This window comes from Molossus molossus, unplaced genomic scaffold (genome assembly GCF_014108415.1).
Source record: "Molossus molossus isolate mMolMol1 unplaced genomic scaffold, mMolMol1.p scaffold_m16_p_8, whole genome shotgun sequence".
In the NCBI taxonomy this organism is placed as follows: domain Eukaryota; kingdom Metazoa; phylum Chordata; class Mammalia; order Chiroptera; family Molossidae; genus Molossus; species Molossus molossus.
The window spans coordinates 84,405,017-84,424,361 of NW_023425402.1; the positions used below are offsets into that span (position 1 = coordinate 84,405,017).

The following is a 19,345-nucleotide window of genomic DNA, read 5'->3' on the forward strand; positions in this document are numbered from 1 at the left end:
GTGGCTGATCCATGTGTCTATCTCTCTCTCTTCATCTCTCTGAAATCAACAAAAACATTAAAAAAAAAAAATCCCACAACAAACTTCTTTCCCAACTCCTGTGTACCTGTCCTAGCCTGCATATGAGGCAGGAAGGCGGTGCCCCCTCAGCAAGGGATCATTCATTTTATTCTCCCACCTGCAGACGGGTTGGGAGGGTTATGCCCACATGGTAGCGATGTTTACGCAATAGAGGCAGGAACACCTCAGATGGCTTTGAGAGTGTTTGGTAACAGGAAATATGATACAATAAGAGGGTTTTGTGCAGATAGGAAGCTTTCTCAGGGGACTGGGGTGCAATTGAGCAAGTCTCGTCATCTGCCAGAAGGAGGGCACACGCAGCCCTCCCATGACAGTGACTGGCAGCCGGCAGGGAGCTCGGAGCAGAGGGAGCAGCAGACTGCAAACTGCGCATTGTTCTCTGGGGACAGAAATTTTTCAGAGATCGGGACTCAGAGGGAACCACTTCGGTTTTGTGTAATAGAGAGGGAGACAGAGCACAGAAAGGCAATTGGTACAGTTTTCGTGTGTAAGATCCAGACTTGGAACAATGGCAGGAAGCCTGGAAAGGGATACTGGCATCCAGTGTCACATAACGAGGAAATGACCATTTCAACGAGATCCTCCTGATACAGAAGAGGAACAGAGCTCAATGCAGGTGCCAAACAAAGGAGGAAAACAAACAAAAAACAAACCCAGGCCTGACCAGGTAAAAGATAATTCCTTTAACCATATCTGGCTAATGATTTTACTGATTCCTAATGAGGAGGAATTGAAAGTTAATAGAAAAACCACAGGATGTTTAATTTGTAGTTTCAATACATTAGCAAATGGATTCATGCTCCAGTTACTTTTTAAATAAGCTTTATGTAATTCTCGTCTGTGTGTGTGTGTAGACCTCATGGAGGCTGTCTCAGTCCAGAGGGTCCTGCAGGTACTGAACCCGTGATAGAGAAATCACAGAGTTATGTCCATGGGTGCTTTGCCCGAAGGCTGCCCTCCCACCCCCGCCAGTGGGGCTCCCCTGCGCTGCCCAGTGATCCTCTCAGATTTGGTCATTACATGGCTCCGCTGGCCATTCTCCACCCAGGTGCTGGGCCAGAGAAGGTCGGGAAGTGAGGAAGCCACACACTGGTAATAGCTAGACCACACTGGCTGACATTTGAGGACATGTCACCAAGTCCAATCCAAATCACATTTGTATGTTCTCTAAAGCAAAGTTTTAAAAACTTCGTATTAATTACAGATTCTGATTCATCGGTGGGTCTGCATCAGGACCCAGATATTGGCCTTTTATATAAAAACTTCCGGTGAACCTGAAGCAGGTGGTCCGTGGCCCACAGTTTGAGAAACACTGCTTTGAGGATGCTCTGACTCCTGAGCTAAAGAATTTGCAGATTTACCGGAGGATAAGCCGTTGACATTTCAGGCCGACATTTCCAGTCTGTGTAGCAATGAGCTGAGATGCAGGTGTTGTCAATAAGCAGGTTTTTTCCGGCCCGGTTGGCCGTCACTCTTCAGGCTGCCGTAAGCATTTTCCGCACCTTACAGTGATTTCCTTCTTGGGATGTCAGCTCCGACTGCTATAAATATGGAAAGGGGGAAAAGGAGACTTTTTCCTGCAGGTTAAAAATAATACCCCAAGTTCAGCTTCTCTGCCAAACTACAGAAATGAATGAAAATAAAAGCTCAAATAGGCAGAAAAGGGTACCACTGCATGGTAAAAAGGGGCTACGGAATAGTGAAAAAGTCAGCACAATGCACTGTGGGAAAGAGAGGGGTCAGCCCTCAAGGCGCAGCGGTAATCTGAAGGCCCGCAGGGGTCTGTTCTCTGCGCGGCGAGTATGGACCGCCAGAGCTTGTTTGGAGGTCCTAGCAGAGGAGCGCAGCGACTTGTATAGTCCTCACTGAAAAACAGTCCTCTCCGGTGTGGAGGAAGGTCGTCCTCTTGGACCAAGTGCACAGCTTGGGGAGGGACACTAGCCAAGCCAGCCAGATCGGCAGAATCCACCCTGGCGATCAATGGTTTCACAGCAGATCACCCTCACATCCTTATTTTAGCCACTTAAGTTAACACCATGGGTAAGTACTAGCCTAGGGTTTAATTTTTTTTTTCCTGAGTGTATATTTACAATAGAAAAATATTTTCTTTGATGTGCTCACAGAAATAAGAAATCAGAGTTCTTCTGAAGAGACCATAGAAGGACCCGAGACAGGATACTTTATGGAGATCACGCTTCTCTCGGAACTTCCATATGGTGGGAATCAAGATTTATCCTTCTTGACCTCTAGGTCTATGATGGCTGTTTTCAAATTGGGGTGTCCCCAAAAGAAGGTAATTCAAGGCTGATTTTAAAATTCTTTCCCACCTCCTTCTAATATCATTGATGGTAAAGTCAACTCTTGATGGTTACCGTGACTCTGACGTGGCTTAGTGAGACCTCACGGACAACCTGAACCTCAGCTGCAATGATTTGTTAGCAGTCGGTACTCGGCTTGAATTTATCTCCTCCATTCATTCTGGGATGAAGATGCTGATAAGCAATGAGGAACAAGACACCACTAAAATGATGCAGGTGGGAGATAGATAAGATACAAAATGCCAGAAAATGTTCTGATTCCTGACCTTGGAGATCTAAGTGATCTCCTGAAGGTACCTCCCTGTCTCCCACCTCACACCTACACTGAGCCAGCTCCGTGCTAGGTACGCACAGTAGACCCTTACTAAATATTGCCTAGAAGTCAACATGTACTCTATCAGCATTAAGTAATCATAGAATTAATATCCATCTTTCTTTTTAACCCACCTCATGTCAATCCACATGTTTAAAGTCATGTCTACCTGACTTTAAACATGTGGATTGTGGTTTAAACATGTGGTTTAAAGTCTACCTGGAGTGAGAGAGTAGCCACGTGTACTTCAGGACAGCACAGCAATTTCATGCCACGCCTTCTTCTTGGTCCATGTCAACAGTCTGTGTACAGAGCATCAATGTCTAGGTGACTGTGGAAAGCACTTTGGGGGCGATATGAGGGTAAAGAGAAAGGAAAGAAAGAGAGACTAAAAAGCATTCTGTTTGAGGGGGAAAATATCTGTGTTCAAAACAAAACAGTTCCTACCACCTAATGTGTCTTGATCATTTCACGTCGCTCACTTTCTTGGGCCTCAGTTTCCTCACCTGTGAGATGAGAACAATATCTACTTTGATGCTTGCCCTAACGGTCAAATGAAATAATTAGGGTTGCCAGATTTAGCAAATAAAATAATGTCAATACAAGTATGCCCATGCTATATTTGGGACACACTAATACTAAAAAATGATTTGTTATTTATCTGAAATTAAATTTACCTGGTGTCCTGCTTTTTCTGGCATTCCTAGAAACAATATGTGATAATAGCAGCCATTTGTCTAGTGCCTTTCATGTGCCAGGCACCGCTAGGTACCTCAATTACACTGGTCATCATTCTAACCGTGGCTGAGGCAGTTATTACTAATCTCATTCTGCATTTAGGATGTGGAAGTTTTCCAAAATGAAATAGCCAGGAAATGGCAGTCAAGATTAAAATCCAGTATATCATGCTGTTCTTTAGTTGATGAAAGCACTTTAAATTTGGAAAGTACCCAAGTGTTTATCATGACAAATGGTCTCCGTTGATTACTCCTATCCTGGGTACGGCAAAAGGGACTCTGGAGAGAGAATGGGAATATGGAGATTAAAAGAGGTCATCAAGTGTAGGGAAAAGTCTGCATTTACAGCCAGTAGGAAAAAGTCTGTATTTACTGCTCAGCTTCCAGGATGATGGTCCCTTGCCAGGAAATCGGTTTCTAGGGACACCAAGGAGAGGGTGCAGGGGCTCTGTAACAACATCGCAGTGTGTATGCTACACATGGGATTTTCTACTGCCAAACCCATGCCTGAGCAGAGATTATTCACTAACCGGGCCTTAAAAAAAATTAATTATATAAGTAACCATATTCGTATTTTTACTTTCTTAGTAACCTTTCAAATAACTAGAATCCCAAGTGAGATCTGTTACACACACACACACAAATGCACACCACATACCCTAATAAACATTTTGTAGCAACACCTGTAACACAAAAAGATACACACATTTCCATCAGAATAGCTTTCTATAGGGGAACAGTGAAAAGGGAATTGGCCATGAGAACTAGAAAACGAGCAAACAAATAAATAAATGTTTCAATTAATTTTTAATGGCACACACGCTCACACGCGCGCGCACACACACACAAACCTTGGATAAGTTGGTTGATGATAATGTGCCATGAACTGAGTACAAATAGTTCAGCAACCTGAACAGGACGTCCTCGAGTAAAATGTACACCAGCAATTTCTGAGCATCTGTTTCTCTAATCCACAGTGCCGGTCTGTTTCCCAGACTTCTGTGTCCTCAGCAGTAAGTCATTGCGCGAGGAGGTGACCGCAGGGGGAGGGCAGCAGAGGCCTGCTCTGCAGGAAAGGGAGGGAATTCTCCGGGAGACCGAGGTCAAGGTAGGGGGAATGGTTGCCTAGACATCTCTACCTGAGGGCCAAGGGGAAGCCAGGCTAAGTCTAAAGCAAGCCGCAGGGCAGATGGGGTGATGCCAAGCCAAGGAGACAGCCAGGAAGGAGAACCAGGCCCTGGCAGTCCCGTCAGAGGGCAAGACGTAGGTGCCTGTTCATGTCTCAGAGCGGATGACACCTCAAATGCAACTTGACACGCTTTTATCTGTCACTAGAAGAAGAAAATCCCCTAGTGCCACAGTTAGGAGCGTTAAAATGTATGTTAAATGCTAACTGCAATTTGAAGGTGCTTACACTAAAAATGGTTCAGAATTTGGTTTTAATATAGTCTGTATAAAGTTTCATATGGGTAATAATTATTTTTTCCCATTTGGTATCTTTAAATCTTCATTTTTTCACTTAAAAAATATATTTGTACTAGTCAAGAACAACAGTTTTGCCTTTTATGATTTCCAGCAAACAGTGCAAATATTTAACAAATAAATATTATGGCGTAGATTGTTTTGAACAGCATGCATGAGAAATTTGTGGATTTAAATTTAATTTGAAATCATAATGAATTCAAGGTACCATTCCCAAGACAGTTGTGTAGATGAAGATTAAAAAAAAGTCCTAGTCTATTTGAAAAATCTTAAGGGTATATTATGCAGTCAGAGAGTGTCCTAGAAAGAGACTAACAACATTTCTAGTAAATAAGTTGGGCATGTTTTATATCACACTTCTGGAAGAAATTTAGAAATAAGGCTTTTGCTGTAAGTACCTAGAAAAAACTTATTTGACCAAGAGCTCAGAAAAATGAACAGTGTTTTCATTTGGTATGGAGGTATTATCTTGTATCACAGCCTGCCTAGCTGTCCTGCACTGTATGTGTAAGGTGTTCTGGCTGATCCTAGCTAGATGGATGGGTAGATTACGTCCGCCTCCTTGGTCATGCGATGGTGGGCTCTGATAGACTGAGACGGCTCACTGTGGCAGAATGCTTTCTTGTTGCCAATGCAAAGAATCCTATTTAATGGCAAATTATAGAATCTCTGGGTAGCTCCTAGCTGAAATTGTTTGATTTCTCCGTATAAATCCTTCTTTGGAGGCAGCCTGCTATTTCAAAGGAGAGTGTAAGCATTTGAAAAATCTGGGTCACTCCTCATGCATTACAGGAAGATATTGGTGATAGACAAGGCCTCAGGACCCATCTGTAGCCATATGGGAACTGTGTGAGGTTGCAAATAAAGTTGGTGGGGGGGCCCATAGCAGATTCCAAACCCTGACCCTCAGCACCAAGACTACCAACTACTGAAAAGTGTGGATGGAAAAAGCAAAGTCTTTATGTAAATATAATATTAGAATGCGAATCATGTTCAAATTAATAGTGAATTAATTAATAGATTTTAATATTAAGGAAAGGATGACAAAGGAAGGATCTGAGTTACATGGGAGGATCATTGAAATGAAGCAAATAATGATTTTTTTCCTCTATTGACCATTCTTAAAGGAACAATCACATTAACCTTTTTTGGTTAAAAAATATGACATTGATATTTATTAGGGCAAAAGGTTGTTAACAATAATTATCTCTGCTTGGTCAAGGATTCAAGTGGCAGAAGGTAGGAGGTTTACTTCTTAGTCTTGGAGACTATCTTGGTATTTTACTGTTTTTGTTTTTTTTTCTTTATTGACATTAGAGAGAGAGAGAGGAAGGGAGAGGGAGAGAAAAATAGAAACATCGATGAGAGAACATGGATTAGCTGCCTCCTGCATGACCCTGACTGGGGATCAGGCCCAAAACTTGGGCATGTGCCCTGACCAGGAATTGAACCAGTGACCTCTTGGTGTGTGGGTCAATGCTAAACCACTGAGCCCCACTGGCCAGGCAGTATTTTACTGTCTTTATGTGTTTTCAATATTTTGTAAATATTTTGAAGTAAACACATTGCATGGCGAGGCAGTACAGAATGGCAGGTGCGAGTACAGACACTAGGGCTACAGTCATAGTTTTAAATGACTGGTCAGATAAGCGATCTAGGAAATCTGAATCCATCCCCCAAATCCCTTGGACGTTTCAGTGAGGCTCGGCCGACTTCCGTCGGCCAGTGACTGCAGCTCTGGGCCTTACGTCGTGGAGTCTGTTCTGCTTAGGGTGCAGCAGGCCTGGAGGATGTCCTTGACGAATGACCACTGAGAGTTAGCCTTCAATATCCTTCAAATGGTGACAAGGGAACTGGGAGGAGAAGTACTTTGTCACCACCCACTTTGGTAATTGGCTTAACGGTGTCTCCTGAAGAGGCTACCTTCCCTTTCCTGAACCACTTTCCTCTTTCCTACCAGTGTGTCCTGCGCTTCCCAAATAATCTATTTGCATCCAAATGCTTGCATCAGGGTCTGTCTCTGGGAGAACCTACACTAAGACAAATAACTATACATCCTGGTCGCTAATGTCCCCAGGCCAGACTTCTCTCCTGAGCTCCTGATTCAGACATCTCCATCCAGATGCTTACAAACAGTGCCGAGGTAACGGGATCACGGAATGCTGCTGCGCTCCACCCTGCTTCTCTCCCTGTTCTTCCCAGCGAGTTCCCGTGGTACGGAGTATGAAATCCAGCGTCCTCACTGCATTTTGAAGAGCCACAGTGATCGCAGTTGCTCGCCTCTCTGGGCCATCTCCTTCCACCTCGGCCTTGCTTACCGGCTCCAGGGCACTGGGTGTCCTTCAGACTCCCAAACATGTCATGCTTGTTCCCTTCCAAAGCCCTGCACTTGCACTGTTGTCACAACTTTCAGGCCTCAGCTTAGAAGCCACCCCCTAAAGAGACCTTCCCTGGCCAGCTCAGAAGGGAGAACTTCTTGTAGTCGTGCCCCAAAACATCATCTTTTTATTTTCTCCAGAGCATGTAGCACCCCCAGAAACGACCTTGCCTGTTTGTTTTCATGTAATCATTCTGAAATGTCTTTCTTATTAAAATGCCCTAAATGTGAGGACTTGAGAATAGATTTTTGAATTTTGCCAAACATATTTTTTTGAGATTTGTTACTCTTAAAATAATATAACCTTCATGGTACATAGGAAATGACTCAGAATTATTATGTAATTAATAATTATTATGTAATTTATAGAGAGTGTTTAGAAGAGTAGATTATAGGTGTACTCATTTTTTCTTTTTTCTTTTCTTTTCTTTTTTCCCATCACCATTTATTCCCCCTATATCCTCCCCCACCTCCTCCCACCCTGTACTCACTCTTATGCTAGATTTCCTGCTTATTTTAGAGGGAAAATATATTACGTGTGTTCCAAATAAACTTAAAAGTCCTAATGGCCATTATTTTCCGTTTGCTCCATTAGTTCAATTATGTCACTTATGCAGGGAAGGCACCAAACACTAATCTGGAGCCCTGCATCTCATTTTGTTGCTACTGTTCTAAAGATGACTTTGAGTGGCTGATCTTTTGGAACACTCAGTGGCTTCTTCTAAAATGGAAATATTTTAGAAGATAACGTGAAATGAATGTGAAATAATCATTATCTGTGACTTAGTTCCGAAACTACTTAATAAACAGAAGGCTAGGAGTGTTTGAGCGGATTCCTCTCTGCTCAGGGTGAATGCAGATTTTAGCTGGACACATTCTGCAGGGCTGGGCGCATGGCAGACGCTCAACTCTACTAAGACTTGGAGAAGGATGGGCAGGATAATTTGTTGGATTTGCTCTAAATTGGAAAGTCTAGTGGGGGAGGGGAGGAAAGGAAGAGACATTTAAAAAGATGGTGGTAGGCTGGGACTAGATTTGGTGAAAATGCTCATCAGTACGTTGAAAAACATATTTAAGCTTGTGGTGACCACTCTTCCACTAAAAATTATTTGTAAAATGGCTTGACAAATTGGCTTTTCAGATATTCAAAAATAGGTCAAACTTTTTATTTTCAGGGCGATGGAGCAAACATATTTCCCCCTATTCCTCCTAAGTACAACTAAAGGCCCTGGACATTAATATATAAAACAAACATAAGCAGACCCTGAAAGTTGGAGAGAAGGCAGACTGCCTACGGATCTCAGAACTCAAGGAATGATAGATGCATTGGTGAGTTCTTTGAGTTTTCTTTTAGCTTCATATATCCCATACTAGGAGCTGAAGAAGCCATCACCCCAAAACACCCATGAGTAGTGTGGACGAAAAAAAAAAAAAAGCCCGGACAAAAGCCTGCTCTCTCTAGCCAAGGAACCGGGAAAGGAGTAGCAGAGTAAAACAGAAACCGTTTAGACCATAGTCACTCTCCTCCAGCCTCATCCCAACCCACCCAGCACGTAGAATGGGGAGTCTGGACTTCCCCCTGCTGAAGCTGTAACGTGCAGAGAGCCCCTTGCCAAGATGGTGTCAGAGAATGCTGATTATGGAACCAGGACCTTTAGTTCCTCTTAGTAATGACCCCTCCCCACCAACTCCTCAGGTGAAGACCATCTGGAGAGCCTAGATTTATATCCAACCCGGGAATGAAGAGGTGCTCCCCCACTCCTGTTCGAGTGGTAGCAGAGGAGACAGTAGAGAGGCAGGTCCTTCATCACTGCCTGGTGGCATCGAGGCCACCCCCTTCCCTGTGCTGTGAATGGAGCCCTCTTGGAGAGTGGTAATGATGCAATAAGAGCAGTTACTTGGTAAATGTGATTCTTGTTCTTCTATACCCCTCACCTCTCTTAATGAGAAGGGCAAGAACACCAAAGGTGGAATGTAAAAACCTTCAAACCTGACTAAGCTCTGGCCCCAAATACCAAAAGATCCATTCCACTTTCTAATTTTTTTTTTTTTGCAGTTCAAATGTTTATTATTTTTTCTTCAGTTGATTCTTCAGCAGAAATTATTTCCTTCTTTGGGGACAGTTTTACATCGTGGTTAATTTCTGGAATCTGAGTCTAGATCTAGATTCTGGGTCCACAATCAGGTGGTAATTTACTCAGTCTCCCCGAGGCTCACTTTCCTCATCTGTGTTAAGGAATACAACTATTACCTGCTTCCACTAGGGTTGCTGTCCTGGTTAATGAGTTGATAAAGTTTAGAACTGTGCCTGCCTAGGAAAGCACTCAGCAAAGACTGTAGTTATTTGTTGGATGTAGATACATGGATCTCCCTGACACTGGGGGGTGGGGGGGGACTACACCTAGGAGCTACCTCGTCTCTTAGCCCCTTATCTGCGAGCAGAGCTGCTGCCCTCCAGTCTTGCATTCCCCATCCTCCACCCCCGCTGTTCCAATGGGCCTCCAATCTTGCATTCCCATCCTCCACCCCCACTGTTCCAATGGGCCTCCGATCTTGCATTCCCCATCCTCCACCCCCAGTTCCAATGGGCCTCCGATCTTGCATTCCCCATCCTCCACCCCCACTGTTCCAATGGGCCTCCAATCTTGCATTCCCCATCCTCCACCCCCACTGTTCCAATGGGCCTCCAATCTTGCATTCCCCATCCTCCACCCCCACTGTTCCAATGGGCCTCCAATCTTGCATTCCCCATCCTCCACCCCCACTGTTCCAATGGGCCTCCAATCTTGCATTCCCCATCCTCCACCCCCACTGTTCCAATGGGCCTCCAATCTTGCATTCCCCATCCTCCACCCCCAGTTCCAATGGGCCTCCAATCTTGCATTCCCATCCTCCATCCCCGCTGTTCCAATGGGCCTCCAATCTTGCATTTCCCATCCTCCATCCCCACTGTTCCAATGGGCCTCCAATCTTGCATTTCCATCCTCCACCCCCACTGTTCCAATGGGCCTCCAATCTTGCATTCCCCATCCTCCACCCCAACTGTTCCAATGGCACAATCTTCCTTAATGTCTTGGCAGGTAGGCACTTTTAAAATATTAGTTCAAAATAAATTTGGCAGAGGTGTAATGCATGAGCGTTCTCCAGAGAAACAGAACCAATGGGGACACACACACACACACACACACACACACACACACACCTGGAGGTTGAGGTGGAAGAGAGAAAATTTAAGGAATTGGCTCCTGCTAAAGTGGGGGCTGACAAACCTGAAATCTGTAGAACAAGCCAGTAGACTGGAAATGGAAAGAGTTTCAGTTGCAGTCATGACTCTGAAAGCTACTGGTTGGAAATGTAGATGGGATTTCTGTGTTACAGTATGGAAGCTTAATTCTTCTTCAAGAAATCTCAGACTTTGCTCTAAAGTCCTTCAACTGATTGGATGAGGCCCACCCACATTATGGAGAGTGATCTGCTTTACTAAGAGTCTACCCATTTAAATGTTAAGCACATCTAAAAGATACTTTCACAGTATATTTAGACTGGTGTTGGCCCAAACAACTGGGCACTATATAGCCCAGGCAAATGACACATAAAAATGACTGTCACAGCCTGGCCAGTGTGGCTCAGTGGATTGAGTGTTGTCCCATGGACTGAGAGGTCCCGGTTTGATTCCTGGTCAGGGCACAAGCCTGGGTTGTGGGCTTGATCCCCAGTAGGGGGCGTGCAGGAGGCAGCCGACTGATGTTTCTCTCTCACATCAATGTTTCTCTCTCTCCCTTCCTGCCTCTCTCTCTAAAATAAAACAGTAAAAACGTATTAAAAGTAAGAAAAGTAACTATTACATATAAAGAAATGAATTTTACACTTATTAAAGTTATACGCTTTTTTTGTGTTCAAGATAAATTTATTACCTGCAATTCTTCTAAACCATGCAACTACTTGGAGCATAATGTATTGTCCAGAATCACAATATTAAAATAAGTGTTTCATTTCTCTAAACAATACAATATCATGTACTATTATCTTTCAGAATGTCAGCTCGCTGACTCTGCTGACCCCAGGTCAGGTCTACCAGCTGACTCAGTATGATGACGAATCCTGAAGATGGTGAGACCTAAGGGCGGCCTCTTGGGTGCATTGCAAAAATACTTGCTGGGAGATTTTCTTACTCCTCACATAAATGCTTTGTCTATTTCTGTTCCAATGGAGTTAAATTTTATTTCTTCAGGCATGCTGCATATTTCAATTTATTTAGTGATAATTTAATGCCATTTATAGATCAGCATCCTGGGTAGCTCCCCGATCTAACTTGGCTTATAACTGGCTCTGTTACAATACACTCAGTTGGTAAATCTGACTAAAACACAGGGAAAGGTAACTATTGCCTAAGGGTTTATTTGTCCTTTTTCTTAGGAGAAACATCTCTGAACTTGAGCCACACCTGATCCAATTCACACACATCTAAGCTGAAAACCGTAGTCTCCTTGGCTGGGCAGAGTGTGCCTTGGATTCCAGGTCTGGGCGGAGGGCAATGCTTTAGACAATTCGGAAGGAGATGCTGAGAAACAATACTTTATTTCCCCCCATAAAATATAGAAAAACCTCTAATAAATATGAAGTAGGTAATTTTAGTGAAATTTTATAGTGATAAAAAATTATGAGAAAACCAAATAAAAAAGTAATATATAAAGTGATCGGTTTTATGTGGAACACATCAGTGTTTTCATAGTTAATAGAGTTGGAAGGGGGTTAGAGTCACCTGATCCAGATCTTTTTTTCTTAGATGATGAAGCCAAGCCTAGAAAGATGCTGTATTTGCCAGTTATTAATTAACTGCTAGACATTAATTTGCCAGTTAATTCAATAATTGCCAAACCAAGACAAAAACCAACCATCATGGCTTTCAGCCCAGGACTCTTTCTACCACATCGCATATGAAATGATTCTTCAATATTTTCAGCCTTTTTATTTACTCTTTTAAGGAATTAACTTCATAAAAATGTAGGTTTACTTCAAACCTACATTGACAGAGAGCAGGAACACACAAACAGAAGAACTCAGATATTTGTATTTGTACATCACCACTCTCCTGCAAACGTGTTTATTTTTGCAGTGATTTGGGGGCTTCTGCTGGATCCCTAGACCACATCAGCGAACACTGAGGCTCTGAGGCCCTGTCCCCAAACTCATTCACTCAACAAAGCAGCCACTGTGTGCCAGGCAGCGTGCTAGGCACCGGGATCACAGAGATAAATAATAAAGCACTGTTTAGTTGAGAAGAAAGCACACACAATCAGATACGCTACAAAGATGGTACAGTGAGCACTATAATAGTGGAACGATACGAATGAGGGACCCTAGACTCAAAAAACTTGTGCCTTTTGCAAAAGTACCCTTTGAAACGGTCTAAGAGGATGAGAGTAGTTTACCGGGCAAGAGGTGGAGAGGCCTCAGGCATTGGAGGGCCCATGGGGGTGTGCCAAGCACGGTGGGTCAGGAGACAAGAAGGTGATGAGGTGGGAGAAGAGGGTGGGGAGGCGGGTTGAGGTCAGCATGGGAACCCTCTTAGGCTACATGCTGAGGACTGCTTTTACCCGAGAGGGTTTTACCAGGAAGATAAAAATACATATAATACAATGTCCCATCACGGAGACTTTCAAAAAGAGAGGATGAGATTTGACAGATTTATTTTTCTGAAAGATAATGTTGATCCTTTATTTCACCTAAAAATGAGATAAAATATTACTGCTTTGACATTTGTTGTTGGGATCAAATAGTGCGTGTGAAGGTGCCTGGTAAATTACACAGAAGGACACAGCTGTGAAACACTTATTCATGTCACACGATAATAAAATCAGAGGGTGAAACTTGTGTGTGACTAAATATTGGGCAGACAGCACACTTCTGAGCATCCGTAGCATGTTGAGATCTAACCCTGTGGACATTTCCACCAGATTCTGCAGGTATATGGCAAAGCATACATCTCTCGAAATAGCTTTCACTAAACTGAACATTTGACTTTAAACTAAGGTCCTTACAAAAAACAGCATTGAAACTACTTCTGCATTTGCTGTAAAAACCTTTTCAAAACTTTGGCCATTAAATACCTCAATCTTTTAAAAATACGAGTAAGTTATTAATTGGTCATTATACGTCATGATTATAATCATTAGATTATGAGTTAATTAATTAATTAATACCATCTAAGGAAATGAGAGAAGATGCACACTGAGATTTATATATTAGAAAGTTCATTGCAGTGTTTTTTATAATAAGGAAAAATCAGAAATCACCTAAATGTCTCTCAATGGTGGTAAAAATTAAATTATGGCTTATTTATATGGTGGAATAGTTTGTAACTATCAAAATCATGATTTCAAAGACTAATATTATGACAAAGCATGCAAACCATTAAGTAAAAAAAAAACAGTTGTAGGAATTGTCATTTGCTCCCTATTTGGGGACAAAAAAAAATTGTAGCTCCTCCCCCCAAAACTGAAAAAAATGAATAAACTTGTAATATTTACATTTTTCTGCATTAAATTATTACAAAAGATTTTCTCTTTATTGAAAACATTTTCTAAAACTTACAAAATTGTTATTAACTATTTAATGAGAAAAACTAATGTTTTGATCTCACTATTTGTGGAATATAATGAACAAAATAAGCTGACGAACAAAATAGATCCAGAGACATGGCAATAGGAAACAGACTAACAAACCTCAGAGGGAGAGGGTTCGGGGGTGGCGAGAAGAGATAAACCAATGAGCCCTGGCCGGTTTGGCTCAGCGGTTAGAGCGTCGGCCTGCGGTCCGGAGATAAACCAATGAAATTATAAGCATAAGCATATATGTACAACCAGTGGACAGACAACAGTTGGATGAAGGTTTGTGTGTGTGTGTGTGGGGGGGTTAGGGGGTGGAACAGGGAGGAGGGCATCAATGGGGGAAAAAAGGAGGGACATCTAATACTTTCAACAATAAAGATTTTAAAAACTAATGTTTTACAAAGATTTATATTAAGTAATTTTGTGCTAAGATTATTCTTGACTGCCCTGTGGTTTATGCTTTCACATTTTTGATGGAGTCTCTGTTGCAAGGATTAGTGCGGATCTGGGAGATATTACTCCCTTAACTGTAGGTCCTGAGTTCCTCAACCCTCTTTCCTCTGAGAAAAATTTAAAGTGTTATTTCTACATATAAAGAGCTTAAGATTTATCTGTGAGGATGAGACAAATTTAGGGGACAACCAGGACATAGGAATCATAATAATGTCATAAGATTAATAGTAAATTTCCAAGATTAGTGCATCACTTTGATTTGATAGATGGAGAAAATAAAGCTAAGAGAGAATAAATAATTTTTCCAGCATTACACAAGGCTTCAGGTATTCTGGTTCCACTGAGCTATAAAAATCCAGGATATTACTCAAAATGCAAGAGGAAACCAAAGTCAGCCTCCAGGAAAGAGTTAAAGGAAGAAGGACTGGTTAATCCCCTAGGTTACGACTCTTCTTCAGCAGGTAATGAGTCTGTGGGGCCTTCCAACCATTAAGACCATCTTCATTGACAGCATCTCACCGCTCACTTGGGCTGTGAATTAGGAAGCTTTCAGTTGTCAGTGACAGAAACCCAACTCAAACCATAACGAAATAAATTAATTAAAAGTAGGACCTCAGAGCCCTGGCCGGTTTGGCTCAGCGGTTGGAGCGTCCACCTGCGGTCCGGAGAGACCCGGGTTCAGTTCCCGCTAAGGGCACGTACCTCGGTTGCAGTTTGTCCCCGGCCCTGGTTAGTCGTGCGGGTGGCAGCCACTCGATGTGTCCCTTTCACATCGACGTTTCCCTCTCTCTCTCTCTTCCTCTCTCTCCCTCCCACTCTGTCTCTGTCCCTCCCACTCTGTCTGTACAAAAAATGGAAAAATGTCCTCGGATGAGGATTAAAAAAAAAAAAAAAAAAAAGTAGGACCTCAGACGTTGTTGTCAGGGCTCTGGCTCCATCTTTCTATCTCCCCGCATCTCTGCTTGGCTTCATTCTTCGGACAGGTGTTCACCAGGCACTTGGCAACATGGCTGCCAGAAGTCAAGGTTTATGCCTCCCTGCTTAGGAAACCCTGGAGATGTTTCTCTAGAAAGCTCTAGCAGAAATGTCCCTGGAAAAACCCTTATTCCCCAGGGTCTACCATGGCCTGTCCCTGAGCCAGTAACTGAATCTCATTGGTGATTCAGCCCACCCTAACCACCTGAAAAGTATTCCCCTTGGTGAAGACATGTCCTATTAATAGAAGAAGTCAGCAGAAGGGGTGGGGATGCTTATTCAGGTCTCTGCTATGAGAGGTAGTGCCAATGACCTAAGTATTGGTATTAACCATGTAAAACAGAATAAATACAAAAGGAGAGAAGGGAATGATAATAAGACTCCTAGCACAATTTTCCCAGAGGAGATCGGTGATGATACATACTAGGGTTATACAAAATTCTATTGATACTGGACTAAGTAAACCCTACTTGGAAATTAAATATCTTTGTAAGAAAACCCCACTATATGAACAGTGACAAACCATTTTCTATGACATATGCTCTCAGGGATAATTGCAGTGACTAGACTAGTCCAACTTGCACCTATTAGGAATAATATTCTTTGAACAAACACTTAGACTGGGGTCTAAAAGGCAGAGTTGTCATAGAAATATCTCTTTAGATAATGACTTCAGAGACTAATCACTTATAAAGCTATGGAGATTTTAATTAGGCAGCATAATTTCTGAAAACAGTAGAGGAAAAGAACTCCAGCATCACCTTCATGTGAAAATTAGTTCTCTTATCACCAATATGGTAGGGTGCGGAATTTATCAAAACAATTCCTCCTGACATTTGTACCATGCTTTATGTTGTCATATATTAACTCAGTTAATTTTTATAACATCCTCAGGAAGCAGACATTACTATAATCATCTACATTTTACAGATAAGAACATTAAGGCATAGAGAGTTCGACTCAAATTCTCCTATTGGTGGTTTTCTATGCACATAATAGGAAGAACACATGTTTGGTGAGAGAGAACTGAGTTTGAATCCTGTCTCCACCACCTACTATCTATTCAACTATGGCCTTTTGATTGTCTTCTTCTCAAATATAAAATGTGATCATCATACTTCATATAACCTGCATAATACTAGAAATTGTCTCTCATTTTAGGTCCTCTTATGGGGGCTCTCTGCCAAACTCCAGGCCATTATATTTAGCCTTGAGGCTGGAGCCGGGAAGAAGAAGGGGCCACATCCCCTGCCCCTGTCCCCCAGGTGAGCCCAGGAGAAGAATCTACTGATAGGAGAGGAAAGTAAAGCGCAGCTTCTACCTTCTGGCTTGAGGGGTAAAAACAGGAAATGAAAGTGGAGGGAAAGAGCAGAAGAAGCAAAGTTTCAGTTTTTTCCTTCCGTTTTCTCAGGATAAATTTAAGGAAGAAGGAATGTGGGGAAGCCCAACAATAGAAGGTCTTCTGCTTCCATCTGTGTTCAGACTGAAAGGCGCCCCCTGCCCCCAGGCTGGCCCGGCCCAGTCCTATCAAAACAGCCTGGTGCACGGTGTGATCTAGGTGGGGGAGAGACCCAATTTAGCAACCTTGAGTGCCTTGGTTGTCTATAGTGGGGTGAGGCCTGGCTGGGAATTTTCTAGGGTCCCTAAAACTGTGGTCTCCAGGTGGACAGAAGTACCCAGGAGAAGCACTGGGGTCAGAGTTGAAGATTTAGATTTAGACATTGTGAGTCTAATTGAATGCTTCTGCTTTTCCCTCTAAAGATACATTTCTGTTTTTATTAATGTATTTTACAGCTGTGGTTTTCTTTGACAAATTTGTTTTGTGCCCACTCTCTTTACTCTCACAGTGAGGAATTCCATACATGTCCTTTGGAATTATTAACCAGCATGGCATAAATACTAGGCTGTAAGCCAGAATAAAGAACACACATTCTTAAGGTAAATACTGTATGATTACACTTACCTGTGGAAATCTAAAAAATCAAATCACAGAGAACAGAGTGGTGGTTTCCAGAGGTGGGGAGGGGTGAGGGAAAATAGGTAAAGGTTTTAAAAGGTACAAACTTCCAGTTATAAGATAAATAAGTTTCGGGGATGTAATATACAGCATGGTGACTAGCAGTACTTCATTGAGTATTTGAAAGGTTGCTAAGAGAGTAGATCTTAAAAGTTCTCATCATAAGAAAAAAATGTGGAACTATATGTGGTGACTGATGCTAACTAAATGTATTGTGATGATTATTTTGATATGCATATACATATATCAAATGATTATGTTCTACACCTTAAACGAATACAATGTTATATGTCAAGTATATTTCAATAAAACTGGGGAACAGCTGTTAAGATACTATTGCTAGCCCCTATGGTTCTGTGTTTTGGGAGGGCTGATGTGCCCAGGTCCTTGTGGGGTCTGCAATTAGACTGTCAGAGTCACTGATTTAGAGGTCCGATTAGCAGCAGTGTTAACTTGATACCCTATGTAAACGTAGACTCACCAACAATATATTAAATCTGTATTTGTTTCCAGACTTCACCTTAACAGAGCACAGTGTCTTTGGTCAGCCACTGTCATTCACAGAAATAAAAAATTCTCCTTTTGGACCTTTTGAACACTGCATGTTCAAGGAGGACAGTTTCTCAACCTTTCACGATGCCCATTTGGACTGGATCATTCTTCCTTGTGGGGAGCTGGCCTGTACATCGAAGGATGTTTAGTAGCAACTCTGGTCTTTACTCACGAAATGCCTAGTGGCAACAATCAGAATGTCTCCAGACACTGCCAAATGTCCCCTGGCTTGGGGAAGGTGGGGACAAACTCACTTCCGGTTCAGAATGCCTGCACAGTGCCGCTTAGGTGTTCTCGATCTCCACAGTTCATTGGCTGTCATCCTTGGCTCCACCCGGCCCAGCCTCGCCCGGTGCAGATCCAGCCAGGAATCCAGGAGAGCTGGGCCCGTGGGCGCTTGTATACAGATGCCTGTGAAGAAGTAGGTGGGGAAGAGGCTCAAGTCCTAACCTCTGGCAAAGTTCATATTTGCTTCATTTTCTGCCGAATTCAGTTAATTACCATAATCGTCAGCACAATTACCATGATCACCAGAGACTTTTTTCTTTTTACCTAGTTCACCCTTAAAAAACTACACCATCTGTTTATTCCAGTGTGCTATGCAAAGACTATTTTTAAAAAATTGATTTCAGAGAGAGAAAAGAAGGGGGGGGGGAGAGAGAGATCTATTTGTTGTTCCACTTGTTTGTACACTCATTGGTCGATTCTTGTATGTGCCCTGACCACTCGGGATCAAACCTGAAATCTTGGTGTATCCGGATGATGATCTAACCAACTGAGCTACTCGGCCAGCGAAGGACTATTCCTTTTAACGTGTGCCGTGACATAAACAGGGTTTGGGAAGTGGTGTGAGCTGTTCAGAAGGATGGCCTTGGAAACACAGAGGTCCCTTCAGGGGTTTCTCTGCATCCAGTTTCCAATGGGCCCCTTGCTCACAGGACGAAGGAAAATCATTCCCTGTTCCCTCCTCAGTCAGCTGGAAGGCTTCATTATTTCTCAATTAAAATCCAGAAAGGTGGGGATTCTTATCCACAAGTGACATTTGTGTAATTTGACTGAATTTCCCTCTCAAACCAATATCCTGGCCTCTATACAATTTGCAGCTTTTTTTCCCCTCTGAAAATCAATGTGCTTGGCTCCACTAGTTCGAAAACAAGAACTGAAACAAACAGCTGGATTCATTTAAGATGTTTCCTGTTCATTTCAACTTGAAATAAACTTTTCAGCAGATCGCCTTTGTGGCAGCTGAAAGCCAACATAAATTCAAACAGCAGGTTTCTTGCCGTTAAGAAACCAAGGCTTCCTGGTGTTCCAGCCAACAAAGGCCTCATCGGGATCCTCAGGCACAGAGAGGGGATGCCTGCTCTCTGGGAAGACGTGACCAGTTCACATACAACCTGGCAGGGGGACTCAGAATGGGCTCACAGGT

The 19,345-nt window shown here is 42.7% G+C and overlaps 1 long non-coding RNA gene across 3 annotated transcripts; it reads left to right on the forward strand.

Moving 5' to 3' along the window:
• The first annotated feature begins 344 nt into the window (after positions 1 to 344).
• On the forward strand, positions 345 to 18,619 carry LOC118621806. Of its 3 annotated transcripts, none has more exons than XR_004957796.1 (7): positions 345 to 748; positions 2,205 to 2,615; positions 8,484 to 8,637; positions 11,342 to 11,418; positions 16,509 to 16,612; positions 17,195 to 17,285; positions 17,878 to 18,619. It is a non-coding gene; the product is annotated as an uncharacterized LOC118621806 (long non-coding RNA). The 3 variants fall into 3 exon arrangements; XR_004957795.1 differs by having other exon boundaries at positions 2,205 to 2,374; XR_004957797.1 differs by lacking the exon at positions 11,342 to 11,418 and having other exon boundaries at positions 2,205 to 2,374.
• The last annotated feature ends 726 nt before the right edge of the window (positions 18,620 to 19,345 follow it).